The following is a 504-nucleotide window of genomic DNA, read 5'->3' as shown; positions in this document are numbered from 1 at the left end:
CGACCATGGTGCGGGGGCGGCGGCGGCTAGGGTTTGGCGAGCAGGTGCGGGTGCGGGAGAGTGGGGGCGTGGGGGCTAGGGTTGGAATGGTGGGGAGTGGGGGCTGCGTGGGTGAGGGGGTGAGAGGGCTACGTGGGTGAGAGGGTGAGGGGATGAGGTCCGCCCTTGGATCCCGGAGCATCCGACGGTGTCGGATGCATGATCCGCGTGATATGCCTATAGACCAATCAGAATGCAACAAACAATTTGAAGACTTTATGACCTTTTAAATAGGTCACGAAAAAATCATTTTCCATTTTTTAGTGCTCAAAATGAGTTCTTTTTTGTAAAAGACCTACCAAATATTTGTTCACATGATATTCTTTATATTCTTTATATTTGTTCAAAATGAGTTCTTTATACTCTGCAAAAGTTTACATCTTGGAATAGTAAACAGTATCGACAAAGGGATTTTTTATATTCTTTGCACAAAAAATCATTTTCCATTTTTCGAGTGCCCCAAAT

This window comes from Triticum dicoccoides, chromosome 5A (genome assembly GCF_002162155.2).
Source record: "Triticum dicoccoides isolate Atlit2015 ecotype Zavitan chromosome 5A, WEW_v2.0, whole genome shotgun sequence".
In the NCBI taxonomy this organism is placed as follows: Eukaryota; Viridiplantae; Streptophyta; class Magnoliopsida; order Poales; family Poaceae; genus Triticum; species Triticum dicoccoides.
The sequence above is the reverse complement of the archived record's forward strand: the minus strand, read 5'-3'. Positions refer to the sequence as shown.